Below are 23,087 nucleotides of genomic sequence, written 5' to 3' on the forward strand. Positions count from 1 at the left end.
GAATTAAACCAGAGACACCGTGCCTATTAGAGGAAAAAGTATGCCCAAATATCCATCATGTCAGATTAGGCCCTCTCTTCCTTAATGAGACTCCTATAGCACAAGAATTAAAACCAAGAATCAATAAATGGGATGGATTCAAACTAAAATTCTTCTCAGCAAAAGAAACAATCAGTGAGGTGAATAGAGAGTCTATAACTTGGGAGCAAATTTTTACCACTAGCACATCAGGTAGAGCACTAATCTCTAGGTTATATAAAGAAATCAAAAATCTAAGTACCAAGAAAACAAAAAACCCTATCAATAAATGGGCCAAGGAATTGAACAAACACTTCTCAGAAGATGATATATAATCAATCAGCAAATATATGAAAAAATGTTCAACACCTGTAGATTACTTAGAGAAATGGATCTCACTCTAGTCAGAATGGTAACTGTTAAAAATACAAACAACAATAATTGTTGGAGAGGATGTGGGGGAAAAGTGTTGGTTTTTTGAAAGGATTGATAAACACTTGGTTAAACTAACCAAAAGAAAGAGGAAAAAACAGTCAAATTATCAAAATCCAGGATGAAAAAGGAAATATCACCAGAGACACTACTGAAATCCAGAGGATTTTCCGAAACTATTTTGAAAATTTATGTTCCAATAAGCCAGAAAATTCTGAAGACATCAACAAATTTTTAGAAACATATGACCTACCCAAATTGAACCAGGAAGATATAGAAAACTTAGATCAATTTCAATTAATGTAATTGAAGCAGCCATCAAAAGTCTTCCCACAAAGAAAAGCCCAGGACTGGATGGATTCTCAGCCAAGTTCTAACAGATCTTTAAGGAAGAAATAATAACAATCCTCCTCAAAGTATTCCATGAAATAGGAAAGGAGGGGACTATGTTAAACTCATTCTCATATGAAACTGGTATCACTCTGATACCAAACCAGACAAAGATAAATCAAGGAAAGAAAATTTCAGACCAATGCTCTTGATGAATATAGATAAAAAATTTCTTTAAAAAATCAGCAAATTGCATATAAAAACAGATTAAAAAGATAGAGCACCATGATCAAGTGGGTTTCATCTCAGGGATGCTAGGTTAGTTCAATATATAAAAACCAATATATGTAATTCACCACATAAACAGACTTAAAGACAAGAATTGCATGATTATCTCAATAGATGCAGAAAAAGCATTTCACAAAATACAGCACCCATTCATCTTTAAAACATTAGAAAAAGTAGGATAGAAGGAACATTCCTCAATATTTTAAAGGCTATATATATGACAAAACCAAGGTCAGAATTATTCTGAGTAAAGGAAAATGAAGGCATTTCCTCTAAAAACAGTAACAAAATAAGGATATGCCACTTTCTCTACTCCTATTGAATATAAGCCCTTGAAACTCTAGCCAGAGCAATCAGGCAACAGAAGGAAATTAAAGGGATGTAGACAGGTAAAAGAAGAGCTCAAATTATCTCTGTTTGCCTAGGACATGATCCTGTATTTAGAAGACCTCCTAAAATCTCTACCAGAAGACTTCTAGAACTCATAAATGAATTCAGCAAATTCATTTTGTAAAGGGTACAAAATTAATACCCACAAATCAATTGTATCCCTCTACTCCAATGATGAATTAGCTGAAAATAAATTAGGAAAACCATCTCATTCACAATAGCCTCAAAATAAACAAACAACTGAAACCACACACACACACACACACACACACACACACACACACACACACACCTAAAAAAACTTGGAAATCAATCTAACAAAAGAGGTGACAGACCTCTACAATGATAACTGTAGAACACTAACCAAAATAATTGAAGAAGCCCTTAGAAGAAAGACCTCCCATGTTCTTGGATAGGCAGAATTAATATTGTTGAAATAGCCATACAACAAAAAGAACTTAAGATTCAATGCCCTTCTCATTAAAATTTCCAATGATGTTCTTCTTAGAAATAGAAAAAGCAGTAATGAAATTTATCTGGAAAAATAGGAGACCCAGCATAGCTAAAGCACTCCTCAGCAAGAAGAGTGAAGTAGGAGACATCACAATATTGGACTTCAAATTATGTTACAAGCTAAAGTAACAAAACCAGCATGGTATTGGCACCAAAATAGACACATAGACCAAATGGTACAGAAGACACAGAGACCAACCCACATAAATACAGATATGTCATACTCAACATAGGTGCCCAAAACATACATTGGAGAAAAGATGGCCTTTTTAACAAATGGTGCTGTGAAAACTGGAAATCCATAAATAGTAGAATAAAATTTAATCCCTATCTCTCACCCTGCACAAAAATCAACTCAAAGTGGATCAAAGACCTAGGAATTAGACCAGAAATCCTGCACCTGTTAGAAGAAAAGTAGGCCCAACATTCCAACATGTCAACTCAGACACTGACTTCCTTAACAAGATATAAATTGCAAGAAGCAAAATCAAAAATCAATAAATGGGCCAGGCTCAATGGTGCATGCCTGTAATCTCAGCAGCTCAGGAGGATCACAAGTTCAAAGCCAGCCTTAGCAACTTAGTAAGACCTTAAGTAACTTAGTGAGACCCTGTCTCAAAAAATTATTTTAAAAAAGGGACTGGTGATGTTGCTCAGTAGTCCCTGGTACCAAAACCAACCAACTAAAGAACAAACAAACTAAATATATCTCCAAATGGGATGGCATCAAGTTAAAAAGATTCTTCACAGCAAAGGAAACAAAAATGAGAAGACAGAGTGAAGAAAATCTTTGTCATCTGCACCTCAGAGAGGGCATTAATATCCAGGATACACAAAGAACTCAAAAATCTTGACACCAAAAAAAAAAAAAATCAATCAACCAACCAAAAAAACCCTCAAATATCCCAATGAATATATGAGCAAAGGAACTATACAGAGTCTTCTCAAAAGAGGAAATATGAACTTTCAACAAATATCTGAAAAAACATTCAGCATCTCTAGCAATTAGAGAAATGCAAATTAAAATTATCCTAAGATTTCATCTCTAGTCAGAATGGCAATGATCAATAATACAGGTAACAATAATGTTGGTGAGGGTGTGGTAAAAATAGTACATTGGTACATTGTTGGTGGGACAACAAATTGGTACAACTACCCTGGAAAACAGTACAGAGACTCCTCAAGAAACTAGGAATGAAACCACCTTTTAATCCATTTGCCCTGCTCCTTGATATATATCGAAAAGATTTAAAATCAGCATAGTATAGTGATACAGCCACATCAATGTTTATTGTAGCTCAATTCACAGTAGCTAAGTTATGGAGTCAACCTAGGTGTCCTTCATCAGATTACTGGATAGAGAAATTGTGGCATATATACACAATGGAGGATTACTCAGTCATAAAGAAGAATGACTTTATGACATTTGCTGGTAAATGGATGGATCTGGAGACTATTGTGCTAAGTCAAACAAGCCAGTCCTCAAAGCCCAAGTCCCTCTCTGATACATAAAAACTAATCCACAATAAGAAGGGTGGATTAAAAAAAAGAATAGAAGAAAGTTCATTGGAGTAGACAAAGTAGAATGAAGGGAAGGGAGGAGAAATGGGTAAGGAAAAACAGTGAAATGAATCAGATATAACGTTCCTATGTACATGTATGTATATACCATAGTAAATCTCACCATGTTTACATCCACAAGAAATTAATTAAAGAAATAACTGTGAATAAATTGCATAAAGATCAGTAGAGAGAAGGAAGCAGGGGGTTGGGGAGGGGAGAGGATGGAGAGGTAATGGGACTGAATTATAACAAGATATGTTTCATGATTTTATAATTATGTTAAAATGAATTATACTGTCATGTATAGCTAAAAACAAACAAAAAAACAAATAATTAACATCACCTATGAAGGGACATATATCCCCTAATGTGTCACCCTAAAAAGGACAACTCGCTTACATAGTGTCCTTCTAGGGATACAAAAGATTATTCTCCCAATAAGCTGAATATAATCAGTAAGAAACATCAAACTGAACCTAATAAAGGTCATTCTAGTAAAAAAAAATGCCTGTCATCATGAAGGACCAAGTTAGAATATAATGGTTCAAACCTAATTCTATCCTACTGTCACTCCATAATGCAGGAAAACGTTATCTTTCTTCTTAGTTGAAAAGTTTCTCTAGACAATTCTTGATAAGTTTTGCAGAATTCTTCTTAGGCTCAACAAGCAAATCTGGGAATGACCTACTGTTTCTACTCCTACTGTTGGTGGGCAAAACACGAAGTTTCACTGTACATGCATCAGGTTTATATCTTCTTTAGAGGCAGGAAAATGGACAATTCTCTATTTGAGCTGTGTCTGTAAATCTTGAATGCTGAAATCTGGTCCAATAACCAGAAAGATACATCCCCAAAGGACTGTTGATACATGTGTGCCTTATCTCATACTGTGGGGTTAATGATAACTTTGGGCAAACTTAATTAATGAAAATAACCCTAATTTATCAATGAAAAGCAAAAACAGCAGTAACTGAGAAACTTAATTGCCTCAAAACAAAATGAATGATGTGTGGATAAATTAAACAGTCTATATGAAAACAGTGGACAATCCAGCCATAAATTCCTAAGAAATCATAACAGAATGTTTAAAATTTGGCCATTGTGTGGCAGCCAGATTTCATAGTAGCACATTATCTTTCAAATCCCAGTAAATTCTAGTAATGTGCTAATTTTGTTAGTACATTTAATAACCTTAAAACCCTCTGAGTAGTAGCCTTTTGTTATGCAATTAATATCTTTCTTTAATAACCTAATAGAATGACTCATGATTCCATTTTCACTTCTGGTGGGAGGTCTAAAAATATCTTTTCCTGGGAGGTTCCAGATATAGAAGTGGCCAGATTATGAATCTTTTTCTCCCAAGATCCTTTCTTCAGGATTTCATGCTGAATACGTGAAACTTGCTTGTCATAGCCCCTCTTGAAACTTCTGTTTGATGTCGGCCAACTTTGCCAGTGAATGGCCATGTGCCAGCCTTATTTCTCAATATACCTCAGACATCAATCACCCTTTCACTGAACAGGTGAAATCACAGTGATAGTCTATAGCATAGCAGACAACAGAAGATAACCTAAAACCCTTGTTCTTACATTTGCTGGCCATTTCTGCCATGGGAATCTACAGTATTATCTTTCCTTGACCCCTGCCTGACACCATGCTAACAGGACTCCTTTACTTTTCTGTACATTCTTTTCAATCATGATTAAAATTTTGTAAAGGTCTTGAGATTTACAATTACATTACATTAACATATCCTTGTTCAAATTCTTAGACAGTTCTTGTTCTCCCACTAAGCAGAGAAAACCTAAGCATCCCCATTTCCTACACTTTATTGTATATAAGTAAAACAAAAGCCATGGAATTACCTGGTATTTACAAATTCCTGGTATTTGTAAATACCAGGGAATTCCATGGCTTTTATTTTAGGTACATTTGCATTTTTTTGGTATATTCCTGGAAGCTCATCACAAGAAGTTTTGTGTGCCCCTGATTCTTTTGTATTGATAATTTTTCCTGTATCTGTTATTTATATATAAGAGTGATTGTAGTACCCTTGAAAATTCAGACTACTTTTATCTATATATAAATGTTATTTAAGATTGACATATTAAAACTATTTTAAACTTTCACTGAATGTAGGATTCTGCAGTCAATGAACAGAATTCTCTCAATAAATTTTAGAATTTTAGATTCTAGAAATTCTAGATTTTCAGGATTCTTTATGTTTGTTTGTTTGGTACTATGGATTGAACCCAGAGGCACTTTACCACTGAGCTAGGTTCCTAGCTCTTTTTATTTTTCATTTTGAAACAAGGTCTTGCTAAGTTTCTGAGTGTCTCACTATGTTGCTTAGGCTGGACTTGAACTTGTGATTCTTCTGCCGCAGCCTTCAGAGTTTCTGGGAATTATAGGTGTGCACCACCATGCCCAGGGATTTTCAGGATGTATGGAGCAGTAAATGATGGTAGTTTTATTCTTGATGTTAGCCAAGACTTGATTTGTTTGTTTATTGTTGAAATTTAGATTTTTTTTTGCTACAGTCTGATACCCTTTTCTGGAGAAAAATGAGCTGGGTTACATAGCATGATTGTTTTCTACATAAATTCTTTGAAATTCTACAGGGTTTAGTGAAACAAAGTATGAATGAAAACCCCTTTCTGAAACTGTATTTTCAGTGATTGTTTACACACACACACACACACACACACACACACACACACACACACACACTCCTCCCCAACTCCCCCAGCGGAGCTCCTCTGCATGCAGAGTGCTGGAAACATCAGAATGAGACCCAGTCTCTGAGTTGGAAGCTGGCTTTTGGTGTTGCCTTACTTGAATTGCCATTTGCGCGGTCTTCTCTTCCTTTGGGAGGGAAAGACGGGGGAGCACAGTCTCACTGGTAAAAACAAAAATAAAATACCACAATATACACACACCCTTTCATTTCATTAAAAAATGAGCAAGAGACTGGTTTAAAGAATTTCATGATTTCGTGGAGCTGGCAGAGACCTCAGTGGTCATCCCATATTTTCACTCACAATGTAGAAAACTTATTATCCATCTACATCCTCTTTGTACATCTTAATTCTTTTAAAATGTCTTCCCAAACACTCCCAAATCCTTCTTCAAATGCACAGGATTTTGTCTCTTCATAAAAGACTTTTCCTTTGAATGCAGTCGCTCTTCTGACCTCCCTCTGACTGTGACTCCTGTCCTTTCTACTTGGCTTTCTTTTATGCATCTATGTATAAAGGGGCTCCATTAATCCTAGTATATATTTAATCCCATATTAAGATACTTTTGTTCCATTCTTACTCTTGAGTTATTCTGCAGCTTTTTTTTTTCTTCCTGAGTTGGGAGCCCCCAAGGTCCTAGGGTTGGGTTTGTTTGTTGTTCTCTGTAGGTATTCTTTGACCAATAAACTTCGGTGTGTCACAAAAAAATTTCAGATTCTGTAGTATCCTACAGAATCTCAGCTGTAATCTTCAGAAGGCACTTGTGCTTCCCCCTTGACAATACCCTGTTGTGCACAAATTTTTTTTCTATAAAGCAACTTTTAGTAAAGCATGATGATTGATCTGAAGACTGACTTAATCTAAACCACAGAGTCATCACTGTAAATCTCTTCCATGAATAGTTCTGTGTTGTGTATCAATAACTATAATAACAGTTAATGCTGGTGATTCTGAAGATGTTTTAAAATCAAATGTTTGATGATTAATCAATCCTATTCCTCTCCCTCTCAGTTTGAGTTCAATTAAAAAATAGATGCAAGTTATGTGCAGTATCATAATACAAATTTTTATTCTGATAAGGCTGGATTATAGACCTACCACCACAGTCAGGTTTCCTGAACTCCTTGATAACCTGAGTGGTCATCTAAGAAGAGACTTCAATGTTTTACAGCCAACGTTAAGTTTACTGGATGCCTGGGGAAACATCATGGTATTACAAAGGAGGAGGTGGGTTCCAGGTTTTGGCAAGTCATAGGCTGTGTTCTCATTGTGTTTTCTGCATAGTGGTAAGGGCAACAGGTATCTCCTTCCTGAGGACAGGCTATTGCAAAAGGGAAGTTCTTGAAGAATGAGTCATTCTTGTGTGATGTTCTTTCTTTCTTTTTGTGGTACTGGGATTTAACCCAGGGGTGCTTTACCACTGCACTTCACCCCAGCCATTTTTAAAATTTGTATTTTGGCCAGGGTCTTGCTGAGTTGCCCAGACTGGCCACTAACTTGCCTCAGCCTCCCAAGTTGCTGGAATTACAGATATGCACCAGTGGGCCAGGCTGGCTCAGTGTCACCAATCAGATAAGTCATTGCTTCTCTCTAAGAAAGAACTGAGAGAAAACTCTTTTCAGTAGTTTTGAAAGGGCAGTCATTCTTATTCACACTCAAAGTAGAAACATCTGGAGAGAGAGGGAGAGAGAGAGAATGTGTCCCACTTTTAATAACTCATATTTAGTGAGCATTTATTATATATCAGGCACTGCGCAAAGCACTGTATAGTGTAAATATATGGTCTCATAACATCCCAATAGTGTACTTAAAATGATACCTGGGATTCTCTTTACCCATATTCTGTAACAACCCTTTCTTAGGAGAACTCATCTTATTTGATCATAGAATTCTATTCTTGGCACTTCCAAGCATATTTACTGAAATGAACATTTACTATAGCCCAGCTGGACCACTGATCATTCTTTACCCCTCCTCAGGTGTAGGGATGTGTTCAAAGGGTGAATATGTGCCCCAAGCAGTTACAAATCACATTATCTGAAAATAAATTTGTCTCCTCTATTCTGATATTGTTACTGGCAGGAGTTGGGATTGGGTTCATGTTCCATGGAGTTGAAGAGAATTCACTGTGAACACTGCTGGGGTAAGCAAATGAGCAGGAATTTTATTAAAAAGAAAAATGAAAGATTCAAAACTCCTGGTGCCTCGAGTCTACAGCACTCCTTCTTTTAAACGCACCTAAGGAGAAGTTGATAAGGTCCTTTCAGTTGTTTTTTGATATTTCAATTGTCCTGAGGGCCAGATTAAGGATTATGCAGTTGCTTTTGGCAAGATGGAGACTTATGCCCTTTCTGAGAAACTGTCCAGTGGTTAAGAAGGCTGTTCTCCTGCTTGTCCTCTGGTTGACCTTGACTGTCCCTTCCTTGCTCTCCACTGACTATCATTTTCTATCTCAATATTTGTATGTAATCTTAGAAATTAAGTTAGAGAATTTTTTTTTTTTTATTCTCTGAGCATTTATTGATTGGGGAGCAAACCTTCAATACATGATCCTTTGAAGGACGTTCTAGATCCCAACCCATAACAGAAATCCTTGTCTGCACATTGAAAGTGCCCAGTAAATCACAGCAAGTGCAGACCCTCTTTAATTTGTGATGGGGTTACATTCTGACAAAGTTGAAAGTGCTGTGAGTAAAAAATGCATGTAATACATCTAACCTCCCAAGCATCATAGCGTATCTGCAGTATCCTGTCAAGGTCAGTTGTTTCCTCTGTGGATTCAGTGGGTGATAGGGAGTTGTGGCTTGCTGCCACTGCCCAACACACCCAAGCATATCAGACTGTATATCACTAGGGAAAGAAAAGATCACGATTCAGAATTTGAAGTACAGTTTCTATGGGTATGCCTATTGTTTTCATACCATTATAAAATCAAAAATTGGTAAACTGAACCACTCACAGTCAGGGATTATCCATCATTAAGTACAGTGAAAGTGTACTTAATTATGGTAAAAAAAACAAAACAACAACAAAAAAAAAAACATTGAGACCCAGCTGTGTTCCTACTGTTAGACTTGCGGTTGTGGCATCTCTAGCGGTGAAGGCCCACCTTTGGGGCAAGGAGGAAGCAGAGCGCGAGATCCTCCGTTTCTGCTTCTGTTTCAGCCCTGAGCTCCAGGTGGATGCCAAGGCCACTGCCCGCCCAGGCCCCTGAGAGCGGATACTGAGCCGGGTGGTCGCCTTGTTCCCCCGCACGGCGTCCGGGCGGGTTCCAGACACACTACCGCGATGAGGATGGAGACTGGGTTGCATTTTCCAGTGATGGGGAGCTGACAATGGCCATGTCCTACGCGAAGGATGACATCTTTCGCATCTACATTAAAAAGAAGAAGGAGTGTCGGCGATACCACCTGTTCCCCAGCCCCTTTGGGCACCATTCTGGGGGCTTCTTTCACAGCCGCTGGCTGCGGAAGTTGAAACATGGGGGCATTTCGAGTGGCCAGGCTGGGAGATGGGTCCACCAAGAAACTGGAGCCCACGTCCTCCTTGAGGGGGTGATACCCGCCCCCACCCCACAGCAGAATCAGCTTCTGGTCCATGGGAGGATCCCAGAGTGAAGAAATTAAGTTAGAGAATTTTTTGAGATCAAAGTAAGTGTTAGTTATGCTGAACTGTTTGAGAGATAATAGTTTTTTTTTTCCTTTGAAATATTCAAACAAGTGTTGGGGTTGTGGCTCAGCCATAGAGCGCTCACCTAGCACTTGCGAGGCCATGGGTTTTAAACTCAGCACCACATTAAAATAAATAAATAAATAAACAAAATAAAGGTATTGTGTCCAGCTACAACTAAAAATATTTTTTTAAAAGAAATATTCAAGTGATAAACTATTTTAAGAATTTTTCTGATATTCTTAGTCAGAGCTTAACTTGGAGCCAAACATAGAGTAGGTGCTGTTAGCTAAAATCATGAATTTAAGATGAATTTAAGAAGGGTTGATAGATAATTTTGTAGATGATTTATTATATATGCAAGTTAGCAATAGCTATAGAATTAGTCTAAAGACCTGTTCATGGAAACAGGAACTCTCCTGAAAATTTTAGTTATAGGTCTTAAAATTGCAAAGATGCTAGCCTTTCACCTGAAGATAGAATGTTTCTTTATATTTTATTTAAGTACTTGATTTCATTTTAATCATTAATGTTGCTATTACCATACTTTAACATGTTGTTCCTGGAAACCTTCAATTCCCCTTTCTGATAGGCCAAGCTCATTCTTTAACATGATTAGCATCACTTTATTCTTCACATGCAAACCATTAGCATTACATAAGCGCAACAGGCCTGAAGGGTTATTTGCCTTTCACTGTTCCTTCCCCATTCTTAAGATCACTTTCCTCTTTAATCTTAGAAAGTTGATACACTACTAGACTTCCTTTTAGCTAATTTACAAATAAACATACATTGACATGGGGAAACAAAATCATTTTAATACCATTTACATAGAGTATTTCATTTGAAACTCCTCACGTGTTTAGATGAACCAGACAATTTGAATAGGCTGGCATCCTGTGATCCCTGACAAGCGTCATCACTTTTATTTCCCGGAAGTGAGGATGTGAAGTAGATATCAATTAATTTGCCTTACATGGACTCTACCTTCTCCCGAGTGAGATAGACACAAATGTGTCTCCTCTGATCTCTGGATCATCTTTCTCCATGACTTATGTCTACCTGAGATTATAATATTACATACAGTATCTTTGGAGGTTATTCTTAGGTAAATGCCCATTAAGCAATCATGGATTTAATTTATGTAGATGATTCTTATGGAATCTTTTGATATTTTATTAATCATAATCTACTGGCATATGACCTTAATGCCAAAATATGCTGCCATATGGATCAAGCATATATTGTACAAAATAATTGTGCAGAATTACGTTGGTAATTTATTAGTATGTTCACGACCATCACTGTGTTTGAATGACCCTGGGGTATAGGAAATTTAGAAACTAGTAATTAGTTAGTGGGCCCCATGTCACATGAAGAGGTGGGCCCTATGTCACGTTACAGCTGTGAGAAAATAAATAGAACAGTTGTTTCTACACTTACAAACTAGGTATCTCTTAATTACATTGCCAGACAATCAACATTCTTAGAGAAAAGAAAAAAAAAAAACCTCAGAATAAATCTGTCTTCAGTCCTTGTCAGTTAATATTTTAATTTCAAGGGATAAATGCTCTCTCTAGTCATTATGTGGTCTTTGCCCATATTAGCTAAATTTCTTCTTTCCCTTAAATAAGCAGACTCTTGGCTTATTGACTTCTCAATATACTAAATGATACAAGGTCTTGGAAAGCACCTCATTGATTTTTGTTGAGTGAGTTTATTGGTTCAAACCTTAGAATATAAGATTATTGTTGAAATTTAAATGTTGAAATAGTCACTGTGAGGAACATTAAGGACAATTAAATAAAATTTTGACTGAAATTCAGGATAAATTGGTATTTACACAAGATAGCAGTAGTTCAAAGATAAATATAACAAATTATTTCTGTCTGGATTTTTTTTTCTCAGCCATATTGAAAACAAGTGTTTGCAATAAGACAGCATTGATTTTTGTTCCAATCCAAAGAGCTCTTCTCTAAGTCATAGCAAATGCAAGTTTAAATCCAAAAAGCAGAAGCCTTAAAATACTTTCCATAAAGGGACCAAGTCCTGGTTTTCTTTTTCACTTATTCAACAACAACAGAATATGTATGGACGGTATGTAAAGATGTCAAAAATTTTTCGAGGTATAAAATTTTTTTAGGTTACTCCAAAGCAATAAAGTGACTACTGATAAATGAGACAAAAATGAATTTATATATAAAATGGCTTATCACCAGTTATGCTAGCTGATATCTTGAAAAGAGTGTTTGAAGTAATGTTATATGATTTAGCTGCAACTGTGTGTGGCAATAAATTCAAGTCTGGAGTTATCCTTCAGTCATATAAAATATTGAACACAGCATATCATTTTAAAATGATGTGTAGTGCACCATGTAGAGAGCAAAATGACAATCTACGATAATACTTTCTGACCCCAGCTCTCTGACAAAGCCACAGTTTAACTGGTTTATTGACAGGATAGATTATTACAGATTAGAGTGGTTCACAAAAGATGGCAGCTCCAATTCTTTTGTAATAGTTTAACTGAGCTGTTCCTGAAAACCCTTCATGCCGGCAGCTCGAAACATTACTAATAGGCACTCTTATGTCTAAACATTTATCTGATAACTTCTTACTAGCAAGGACTTTGGAATCTTGATTAGTTTTCATTAATTATTCCTCTATGAAGTTCTAGAATTTTTACGTCATTTAAAAATGTGACACTAAAGCCTAGGGAATATGATTAACCCTTCCATAAAAATGCCATTAGACCACTTGTTCTCCAAGGCTCAACTCTGTCCTTGGTCAGTTGACTCACACTTATATGTGGAGTGAGGGGGACCAAAGCAATTAGTCTTTTCAGAACCATTCCACTTTGGGCAAGTGCCTTGATCCCATTTGTTTCTCTCCTTACATGACTGTAAATAAAAATATCACTGACTTTCATCATTTTTCTTGCTTTACAGGACTATTAATCGAGTTCATGTATTATTTTGCTTTTGTAGAAAAAAAATCTATGTATATGAAATATAATTAAACACTTCTTTGTTAGTGCAAACACTTTGAAGAAAAGGTTTCATTTCATGCTTAAGGGATATTGTATTTTCTTAGAAACCCTTTGAATTCTCTTCATATGTTTCTGTGGAATATTTAGTAACTGAAATCTCCTTCATTTAAAGTGTCATGAACAACAGATGGTGCCCTTAAAAAGACTAGTTTCATATTCAAGTTATTTTGCAATAAAGCAATGTCCTTGAATTGTATTGTAAGTAAACTTAATGCTTGTGAATATAGAACAGAAAGCCAAATGAACTAGAAGCAGAAATGAAGAGAGAATAAATAATCTTGCATTTCAGTAATTTCATCATTATTGTAAACATCAATCCTGATTACAGAGGTGGACAGTTGGTATCATTAAATTCACCCCCTGTCAATACAATTTGAAAATGAACAGAGGTTTCTTGTGAGACTTTTTGAGGTATACATGTCTTTGTGATCCTCGTGAATTCCGTTAATCTTTTTTTTTTTTTTTTTTTTTGGTACTGGGGGTTGAACTCAGGGGCACTCAACTACTGAGCCACATCCCCAGCCCTATTTTGTATTTTATTTAGAGACAGGGTCTCACTGAGTTGCTTAGCACATCGCTTTTGCTGAGGCTGGCTTTGAACCCAAGGTCCTCCTGTTTCAGCCTCCCAAGCCACTGGGATTACAGGCATGTGCCACTGCGCCTGGCCAAACTTCCCTTAATTCCTTAATGTAGTTTCCCCACGTGCACGTAAGCCTTTCAGCTTTCTGTGACCTTCACTGCATTCATCATAGACTTGCATTTTGCTTGTCTGTGGGCCACTGGTCCTGCTGAAGTTATATCTTGTGCTTGACCATCTTATCTTATTTCTAGAAAAACTGGTCATGTCATCAGCTCTATGAATATGGTGCAATTGTGCTTTCAAATATAGTTAAGTCTGGTACTGAGAGATGTGAGAATTTATGTAATTTGTTCACACTAGGTACAGATAATAGTTGCAATATGAAAACTTCTGTAGTTTGAATATATTCATTGCCTTCAAATTTATGGTATATTTCCCCCAGTCCCCTGTCTTGTATTATCCCTTCCTAACATTTATGAGGATGCTCACCACTTTTCCCTTCTATGCCTCTATTCTAGTTAGTACAAGAAAAGATAAGAGGAATAAAACCAAGCTTTGCCTTTTGTTTAAATCTCCCCACTTGGCAGGAATTAATGGCAAAATACCACAAAGAAGATATTTATTGGAGTAATTATGTAATAGTTAAATTTATGTGTCAATTAAGAGAATGTATTTGGATGAGGTTAACATTTTAATCAAACCAAGGAAAGCAGATTGCCTCCATAATGTGGAGTGATCTTACCCAATCAGCTGAAGGCCTGAATGGGTGGTGGGGGTTAACCAGCTTTCCTGAGAAAGAAGGACTCTTCCAGTAGGTGCCCTTAAACTTCATCTGTACCATCTGTTGTTCTGTATCTACTGCTCATGGGCCTTTAGAATGAAACTCACTATTTGGTTCTACTGGGTATCCATCCTGTGAGCCCACCTTGCAGATTTTGGATTTGTCAGGTTTCATAATCATATGAGCCAATGTATTATAATAAAATCTTTCTATATGCACATATGCATCCCATTAGTTCTATTTTACTGAAGAACCCTAATATATAATTGATTCCTGGTTTGATGGGATATGGTGGATCAATGTAGACTAGGGAGTTGCAAAGAGAATGTGGTAACAAGGTTGTGGCTTCACTGTAAATCTGCAGTTAACTACCTGTTTGGTTTTGGGTGAGACTCAGCAGACTTAAAGCTTCTCCATGATCAAAATAAGGATATTCAAGCAGATAAATCCCAGTATCCTTTCCAGCCTCAACACAGGTGGTTACATGAGTAGATGATCTTAGCCTGGGAGAGTAGTTTCTCTGGTACATCTTCCATTGCTATCATTGTATTAAGAGTTATGAGAAATGTGTACCAAAGGAGAGCATTTGTCAAATACAAAAGAATGTTTATCATAAATGAATTAATATAAAATGGCAAGGTTCATACATCTTCCTTTACACTCAATAAAAATCAAAATACTCAATTCACCCACAGAACAATCAAATTTCTACTATCAGCAATTTCTTGTCCATGTTAGACATTATGTCTTAATACCATTGATGGAGAGTTTAATAATTCTAGAAGAAAAAGGAAAAAAAAAACAGTAAGTAATCAACCTTCAAGACCTGTGTCTCCCAGGAATGTTGGTTGAGACTCCCTGAGGCAGCAAATGCAAAGTTAATGGGAGATATGGATATAATTGCTGCTGTATCTGTGCCTTAAGCATTTCCTGTTTCCTATTACATGTTTCACAGAATGGTTTTGTTAAGTGATTTCTTTCTCTGCTCCCCCTCCCGCCTACCTTTTGAATCTTGCTTTAAAAAAAAAAAATCCCTATAATTAATTTCTATCCAGTAACTTTTCTTCTTTTGTTCTCATTTTTCCTAGGCATTCTTTTATAGTGAAATGAAATTAAGTTTTTAACTAGCTATGTATACTTCTCATCTACATATCAGTTACTATTATCAACATTATCAGGCTCATTATCATTGCAGGTTTTTGTGCATTTGCTGTGTGCTACTTTTCTAGACACTTAGTCATTTATGGAGGCGATGCCAATCTCTGAGAATTTACAAAAGAACACAGAGAGCACATAAATGATCTTGTAAATGTGAAGCATGTGCTTAGATTAATAATATAGTATATTAGCTCTTTATCAAAATTGTAAGTAATTGCAAGCACCAAAGAAAATGCTGATACAGGAGCCATTGTTAACATTTCAAGAATGATCATTAAATTGTCCTAATACTATTGACTATGAACTGTGGTCCTTAGTCTAAAAGAAGGTAATTTGGTGGTACAAATTCATGTAGTATATTCTGTTCCAGTTCTTTTAGAGTGTTTTGAGCATTTGTATCTACCATCGTTAAGCCAAGCCCTCTTCACAGCTTCTGCTCTTGTCACAACCTCTCTGGGCTACTAGGAGCCATCTTCTTGCCAGCTATGAGCAGGGACTTCTGCCCAAAGAATCTGTAGTCATTTGTCATTGTTCTGTAGTGACTGAGTGTCCTGCATCAACTCAAGCATGATCTTCCATTCTGTAACATTTCAAACCAAGAGACTTTTTCTAATGTTGTCAATCTCCCAATTCATTTAATAAAGGGTCTTCAGGAAGTTGATGATATATCAATCCACAACATGAGACAACTCCTTCCTATTATACTTTCAGTAGTTTTTGTCTCCTCCACTCTCCCGAACACTTTCTTGATGAGCAGAGGGATAGAAAAAATAGGAGTAGAAAGAATTTGCTTTTTCAGAATATTTTTTTCCTTTGGTAATGACCTTAAGATTAGAGGTTGTAGCTCAGATTGACCCAAATCAGAATATGATGCAGTGCTTGTATCTACCCCCAAACTTTGATTGACTTGATTTTTAGCTATTACTGAGAAAAATAACCAAGGACTGTATATTTAGCTTTTTTTTTATCATTATTTTGCATTGGTATCCAGTGACCCAACTCCTGAGGAGTTGAGTTTATCATTTCTAAATTCCATTGGAAATTTCACCTGTAGCAACTGATTCCCATGCAGCTGCTGCCTCACATCCAGGGTGACTTGGTAGCTACCCAGGCACTCAAGGTCATCATTTCATGTCCCCTCATCCTTTCCCCAAATGATACTTCACCATGCTTATGTGAGTCAGTCATTCTAAAGAATCTTACTTTTTATGTCAACTGCATTATTTTAATTACTTCAGAAAAATGACAAAATTCAATTTTAATTCATAATAAAATAAACTCCCAGAAAACTAGGAAAATAATTTCTTCAATTTAAAATAACAACATCTTAAAATAACAACAATAAAAACCACCCCTACTCTCTAATTAACCTCATAGTTGATGGTCAAAAACTGAATGCTGTCCTCTAAGGTCAATTATAAGGTAGAAATGTTTGCTTTGATGTCATATTTTTCATTGTTAGCATTCCTTTGTTTCACATATACATGAACCAGTTCTATGCTGAAATTATCTCTTCATGTATTTTGTCCATATTTTCTCCTGGATATGATATCATTTATATTTTGTAGTTGACATTTAAAAATTCTATTATCTGAGCCATAGCTGGGTCTTCTCTTGTCAATACTTTTCTATCTTAACCACAGGCCACATTCTCATGTTGTTTTGTATGTCTTATAATGCTAAATTGAGCAGAGAACATTTTTCATAAAAGGATATTAGACATAAAGTTCATATTTACCTCTTAAAAAGGACTTGTCTTTTGCCGGGTAGCTAGAAATGCACCTAGGTTAATGTAGCAATCTGTTATTCTTGATCTTGGCATTCGTTTATTTACCTTTCATTTTATTAATTTCATCATTGGCTTCCAAATCAGTGGTGTTTGGAGATTCAGCACTGAAAAGATAACTTCTTACTGCTTTAGAGAAAAACTACTAGCTTTCTTATCTCTGGGTAATCTCTCTATATATTGACTGTCAGTCTTTGGGTGGCTGGGGAATTGTTTTGTCTTAGAGAAAAACTGTGGGTTAGGGTCAGCATGTGAGTACAGGCATACTCTCTTGCTGTCTCCTTTGAATTCTAGTGTCTAATGCATAGTGGTGGTTAACAGTTTGCTATAAGTTCTATTTATTCCTCCTTAAATCCATCTGTGGTCCAGTTGTCCTCATTTTTGTCACTATGCCTGGGACCTAAGCAGCTGTGCTCTCTTTGGCCTTTTGAAGAGCTTGTTGATTTCTTCAGTCAATTTGCTTAGATTTCTTTGTATCTTCAGATTTCTAATTGGCTTAAAATTATGATTCTGCTGCTCATTTGATCTGTTTTGGTTGTTAGAATGAGAGCTATGGTCTATTTTGATTTTCTGTACCCTAACTGGACTTGTGCTAGACAATGTATGTATGCTGTTTTCCCTTCTAGAGTCAAAGACAATGTATGTATGCTGTTTTCCCTTCTAGCTTGGTCATTAATTTCCAATATTTCCTGTCTAATAATAAAATCATTTAAAACTGTGGATTGTCATCTGAATACCTGAAAAACTTTTATGAAAAGTTTTTATTGACATTAACTTTTTACATATTTTAAATGGCAGTTTAGATTTCTAATCTTGCCAGGAAGACTAAGGAAGAGGTGGAGGTGGTGGTGGTGGTGGTGGTGGTGGTGTGTGTGTGTGTGTGTGTGCGCGCGCTAGTTGAATTCTAGTTACTTTAGTCATATTCAGATAGTACAGTCAGAATAATTTCTGTGGGGAGACTCTTGGGATTCACTTTATTTCCTAACACTTGATGGCATCGTCTTTGAGTTAGGGTACTGAGATTGTCTGGTGTTCATATTGATAATTAATATTTATTGATTGTAAGAATTGTTTTTCTTCTGGTAAATAAATGTTAACCATATACTTCCAAAAAGATCTATGTAGGTGTAAAATTGGAACTATATTATTGTCCATTTTAGAATTTCTATTTTTTCCTAATTGATTAAAGACAGAGGTGAAATTGTATTCTATTAGCTTATGTTTCAAAATTGTATTCTATTAGCTTATGTTTCTCTTAATTTCATGTTATATTTTCTAGAAAACATAAATATTATGCTGTTACTGTTATTTTTTGAAAATATTTTAGTTTTTAGTTGTAGTTGGATACAATACCTCTATTTTATTTATTTTATTTTTGTGTGGTGCTAAGGATTGAACCCAGGGTCTTGCACATGCTCAGCAAGCACTCTACCACTGAGCCAAAACCCCAGCCCTGTTTCTGTTATTTAATACACATGGTTCATGTGAATTATACTTTTTTTTCTTATTAGTCTTTGTACATTATTCTTTCATCTGGTTAATTATCTTTGCAATTGCACAAGTTTGATATTATTTAACTTTTGCATTCATTCAATAAACATTTTTCCATGTTTAAAATTTTAAACATTTTTTTCACTTTTTTTAGTATGATCTTTGTAAACAATGCCTGGTTCTATTTTTTTAATGATCAATAACGATCCCTTTGTCCTTAATACATTTTCATTTGTTGCCATAACTGTGTATTTTGCTTAATACTTCCATATTTTTTTTACTTTCTATTTTTGACTCATTTTTCTTTCTTAGAACACTTCTCTCCCCTTTTTCCTCCTCCTTATTATCATCCCCTATTCTTCATCATTTTTCATTTATTTTATGCTATATGGATAACATTTTTGTTATGTTTATTTTATAATTATTTTTAAATTTTATATTGCTTTAAATTTTAATAATTGTAAACTTTACTTTTAATAGATGCTTGATCCTTCAGTTTTTTATTTTTCTAAGTTAAAAATAAATTGGTCCTTCTTGACTGCTCAGTCATAAAAGATAAATAATACAAAATATATGTCTATAATGTCCCTTTGGTATGCAAGGTATTACTATTATTGCCAACTTTCCTTATTTCTGAGATTGGTTGACTTAATTTTCAGCATTGTTCATCTTTTTTACATTTCATAGCAATTTTCCTTGGAAACTTGAATGAGACCTATCCATGCATTACCAGCTAGATCCCATTTTTTGGATTTGCCTCTGTTAAAGATTCTAACAGAAATGCTATTGATTTTTCTGATTTATCTTTTTATTTAGCCTATTTACTGAATTATCTTATTAATTCAACCGAGTTTTCAATTGATTCTCTGTAATTTTCTGATAATTTAGTTATCTTTTAGAAACTATAAATATTTTGTGTGCAATTTTCCAGATTGAATGTTTCTAAATGATCTCTTTTATCTTGTTTCATTGGTAAGTATGATTTAGATATTGGCTCCAGAGAAACAATTACTTTAGCAGTCACTACATTTTTTAAAAATAAATGTTTATGAGCTAACTGTGTAATAACCAGCTATTGCATATTTAGACTTGGCTAATATTTAGACTTGGCTAATATTCACACCTGTAGCTTTCATAATTCTTTCCTTTTTCTTTAACTGAAATATTTCTAAGCAACTGGGTCCCCCCTTTTTCGATATTTTGCCAACTAACCACGCTGGCTTCAAGATCATGTTTATAAATCCCTTAATATCTCAAGTCAGAACAAATATGAACCTAGTATTTTATATTCATTTAGAGTAGCTTTGTGTTCTATCTCCCTGTATTCACCTATGACATGTTTTAGTACTCTTCCTAATATGCTTGTACCACCCTCTGTTCTACAGTTTGACACATAGAGATTATCTTTAGATGAAAAAGGGCTCCTGTGGGGACTCTTTATTATTTAACCCAAGGGATTAATCTGATGAATGGTATTAACACAGACTTAAATTTTTTTTATTAGTGCATTATAGTTTTGAATATTAGTGGGATTTGTTGTTTTATGTTCAAATATGCACACAACATAATTTGGTCAATTTCATTTCCTAGTACCTCCCTTTTCCCTTCTCTCCTCCCTTCCTTTGGTCCACTTTAATTTTCATGAGATTTTTCTTCCCCCTTTTCCCCTTTTTCCTCTCTAACTTTCACATTTGAGAGAGAGCATAGGGCCCTTGACTTTCCAAGTTTGGCTAATTTCGTTAACATAATGTTCTCAAGTTCTATCCATTATCCTGCAAATCACATACTTTCATTTTTCTTCGTGGCTGAATAGAAATCCATTGAACACACAGGCTTTCAAAAATAGATTTTTGTTTATTACAAATGCAACTGAAAAAAGGAAATAGTGGAAACTGCCCTAGTCTCAGGTCAGAATACTGTTTTGTGCTCCACATCCTTCTTTGACTATGTTTGCCTGGTGTTCAATATGAAAGTAATGTCTCCATTTGGACACTGATTTGACCATCCAATCTCAAGAAAAAGCCAAAGAGACCCATTGGCTTTGGTTTCCACCACCCTGTAGTGGTCATATCTCTACTTAGGGCTTAGTTCACTTAAAGTTTTCTTTCTTTCTCTTTCAGTTCTCTTCAGTGGTTTATTTCCACTATGATTGCTCTACTACAAGCTGGAGCTGAATCCACCATTCCTTAACCTGATCTCTTAGGGGAGATGTTTAAGTCTGACCTTCCCTTTCCTCACTGATAGGAGCTGGTCATCTCTTTCTAATGACAGTCTTCCTCTCAACAAACTGTTTTTCCATGTTGGTTAGAAGAAGGAGTATAATATAGTGGAGTCAGCTCTCCCAGGAAGTTAGGAGATTTTTGTTCTATAATTGTGACCCTGTTACTCATTTGCTTGAACATTTTTGTCAAAAGTGAACAAGAGATAAGATGGAGTAATAACGAACGTTCCTAAGGACTAGCTGAGAAAATTAAAAACCGCATGTAGAGCATTTCAGTTAGAGTCAAGGAGTAAGTGCAAATGGCCAAATGGAGGGGAAGGATATCTTTTTCTTTCCACAGATTACAGAATTCTGGAGAATTTAGGTATTTACATATCTGCTAAAAAGTACCCAGAGCTAAATTTATCACTTCTTCTGTTGATTATTTAATTTTTCAGAAATTAGAGCTGAAATTTGGAAATGGTTACTCTGAATCTAATCCTGGGCTATAAGGAAGAATTGGTTCATGAAGTGTGGAACTTCTGGAACTTGGGATTGATTGACTGCTATCCTCCACCTTGTCATGCAGTCCTAAAGGGGAGCAGTGGGCAGAGGTGGCTGCCTTGGTTTTTAAGTAGCATCTTTCAGCCTTAAAGTGTAGAAAGAAAAGTCTCCAAAGTTTGAGAGCTATCAGGGGGAAAATTCCAAATATAAAACATCTATGTGAGTTAAAAGGGATGAAGACAAATGGAGAAAGTAATACGACTTTTTGCAGAGCCTTCTGATAAGATTTTGAGTATTTTCAAAAGGTAAAGGAGATGCATGACTGAAGACTTATGTAAAAAAAATTAATATGATCCTGTAAAAACATATCAAAATGGCCAAGGGTAGAATTAGCTGAAATCTGCAAACAGGGGAAAAGGTTCAGGAGAGAGAGCCCACAGAGTCCTGAGTTTCTGTGTGAATGTATGTAGAATGTCATGACAGGAGCGATCCAAGGAATGTCAAGACCTCTTTGCCTAGTAAAATTTATTTATTTTTTTAAATAAAAATTTCAATCATATAAAAATAGAATTAACCCATAAGTACCAAGTATGCATGTCTTGATATTACTTTATATGTGTGTGTATTAGTCAATTATCTATCACTGTGGAAAAAATACCTGAGAAAATCAACTTAAGAAGGAATGATTTATTTTGGCTCATGGTTTCAGAGATTTCAGCCCTTGGTCAGCTGTCACCTTTGGTTTTAGGCCTGTGGGGAGGCAGAACATCATGGCTAAAGGTCATGATGGAAGAAAGTTGCACACATCATGGCAGTCAGGAAACAAGAGAGGGAATATAGTCCCCAAAGTCACACCTCCAGGGATCCAATACCTTCCATTTGGTTCCACTTCCTATAGTCTCTACCACCTCTCAATAGTCCATTCAGCTAAGAATTCATCAATGGATTAATCCATTGATAAAGTCACATACCCACACCATTATAATCTTATCAAACAAATTCAGAAATAAATCCCTAATATTGCTTAATAATCTGTCCACATTCATATTACCATTTTATCTCAGAATATCTCAATATATTTTAATATTAAGATTTAATCAAGGAGTATATATCATACTTACATATCTTAAGTTATTAAATTTGTTTTAATCTAAATAGTTTTACCCCCTTTCTCCCTCCATCCTGCCCTTTTACAAGGCAGCAGCCTAATTTTCTTTTTAATACAAAACCTCACATTCTGATTTTGTCAAACATTGCCTCATGATATCAATTAGCTTCTATTCTCTGTATTCCCTCATTACTAAGTTTCACATAAGGGTGGATTAGCATTAGTTTAAACATTTTTGGCTGCTAGGCTTCATAGGCACATTGCATCAGTAAGTGCTTGATATTTGGTTTTCCCACCTAGGCATTGTGTTTTGGAATTCTTTTAACTCCATGCTCTATGGCTTGCAGGTCACTTCTCATCCCTGTCATGCCTCAGGTGTGATCCCTAAGATATTCCAACTCTGTCTCTAGCTTGGTTAATCCAACCATTCTCATGCAGTCAACAACCAACCCTTTTAAGACATTGAATAATTGATTTTCCATAGGATAT

The 23,087-nt window shown here is 35.6% G+C and overlaps 1 pseudogene; it reads left to right on the forward strand.

Annotated features, from left to right (window-relative positions):
- The first annotated feature begins 3,755 nt into the window (after positions 1 to 3,755).
- On the forward strand, positions 3,756 to 9,903 carry LOC110598094 (sequestosome-1 pseudogene; annotated as a pseudogene).
- Positions 9,904 to 23,087: the final 13,184 nt, after the last annotated feature.

The sequence above is a fragment of the Ictidomys tridecemlineatus genome, chromosome 7 (assembly GCF_052094955.1).
Source record: "Ictidomys tridecemlineatus isolate mIctTri1 chromosome 7, mIctTri1.hap1, whole genome shotgun sequence".
Classification (NCBI taxonomy): domain Eukaryota; kingdom Metazoa; phylum Chordata; class Mammalia; order Rodentia; family Sciuridae; genus Ictidomys; species Ictidomys tridecemlineatus.